Below are 2088 nucleotides of genomic sequence, written 5' to 3'. Positions count from 1 at the left end.
AATCATTACTTTATTGCATTAGCTTATTAGTTCTTAGTTCATACAATCTTTAAAACCAGATTGCACTTAACTTAAGCATGAACTTGCATTCCCTTTGCTTTAGAATCACTTAGGATTGGTTCGACAATCTTTTATACTACAACATTTGATTAGGAGCCTTGAAAACTCTAATGCATGTCATATTGTCATTTACTACCTTTGACTTTACTAGTTAATTTAAAATGTTGACGCGGGTAAGAGAACATAAACAAAAAAATGTAGTAGATTAGTGGAGGATTAACGATATCTTGGAAAGACTAAAAGTGTATTAAAAATGTCTAATAGCTTATATTCTTCTTAGATTTTTTCTTCTTAGAAAAACATTCATATTTGTTTAGTAACAATTTTAACATTAATTGAAGCATAAGTGTACTATTCAAATATATGCGGAAAAGACATCTGGAAAAAACCTTACTAATTTTAACATTCACCTTTGTCATGTTTCAAAATAACATTTTTTGTTATAAATCAAGTGATGAATGTCCATAATCGGCCGGTCCATAATCGGCCGGTAACCAGCCGGTCCATAACCGGTCCATAACCGGCCCAAACCCTAGAAGAAATAGACATAGCCGAAACCCTAGAGAGAGGAGAGAGAGGCGGACGCATGCCTTAGAAGAGAGAGAGAGGCGACCACAAGTTTTAGAGAAAAGAAAACCCTATTTCCTTTTCCTTATATATGTAATCTTTCCATTTATGTATTTAGTAGTTATCCTAAATCTAGTTGGCTTAGGGTTTGTACTTTTTTCTTTTATCTCTATCTTGTAAACCTTATATAAGGGATGTCTTATTCATTATTGAAATATATAGAATTCTCATTCTTTTACAACACGTTATCAACACGATTGTTCTCTGCAATCTAAGCTAAAATCGGCAATCCCTTAACCCTAACCTAGCCGGCGACTTTAACCTAATCCCGACGAACCCTAATTCGTCCTAGCTCGCGTTCCAGCTCGTCAGCAACCGATCAGCAGGTGTTCCTGATCCTAGACGACCTCAGCTTCTGTTTGCATCACAGCCAGCTCGTGTTCCCGATCAACCAGCTCGCAATCCCGATCAGCCACTTGCAAACCCGATAGGAAGCATACGCGTCCCGTCCCGTTCAGCTTGCATCCGACGACATCCAGCTCGCGTCCGTCTGTGTGCAGCTCGAGGTTCATCCGTTCTCTTTGGTGGTCCGGTTTCAACCGATTAATCTAAGAACATAATGATCAAACCCTAAAACCCTAATCCATTATTATGGAAACCCAATGTTCTTGATAAACCCTAAAAATTGTTATAACCTAAAATTGATCATCTTATAATCACTAGATTGAAATCGATTCCATTAGAACATGTTGATTGATTGTTCTGATCTGAATTATTAAAACCCTAAATCTTGGAATCGAAAACCCTAAAACCCTAAAGCTTGAAATCGATTTTAAATTGTTCTTGCTTGATTAAATGATTGATGATCTTTGTTTTAAGATTAATAGATTGATTGAATCTCGAAACTAAAATCTTAAGACCTTGAAACTCTTAACCTCATGTTGATAAAATCGGCCACTCAAATGTTTAAAACCCTAAATCTTGTTTTAAATTCCTAAAAGCCTTAAAACCTTGATCTCATATTGCTAAAATCGAATTCTAGTATTGCTTAAATCAAAACTCTAATTTTCATAATAAGAAACCGATTGATTAGGGTTGTTTGCATAAACATATAAAACTGAATATGAATTGCATTCGTCTTGTTTAAAAATATCGACCAGCATGACATATAGATCGTATAAACTTGAATAGTTTGCATCATAGAATTGTATGGCCGTGCGGCTTAATATAGAATCTATGATTGATCGCACCATGGTCGTTTTAGATTGTTTGAAAACATGATTGTATAAGACTTGCTTGTGGCCGAGATTATTGATTGTCTTGCGGACACATGATCACATTGTGAAACCCTAAATTTCGAATGATAATGTGATTCAGATGTCGAAAATCTCAAACCTAGACTATGCTGCCCTTAATCTCTCCGGAGACAACTATTTGCAATGGGCACTTGACACAAAGATT

Source organism: Brassica oleracea, chromosome C6, assembly GCF_000695525.1.
Source record: "Brassica oleracea var. oleracea cultivar TO1000 chromosome C6, BOL, whole genome shotgun sequence".
In the NCBI taxonomy this organism is placed as follows: domain Eukaryota; kingdom Viridiplantae; phylum Streptophyta; class Magnoliopsida; order Brassicales; family Brassicaceae; genus Brassica; species Brassica oleracea.
The sequence above is the reverse complement of the archived record's forward strand: the minus strand, read 5'-3'. Positions refer to the sequence as shown.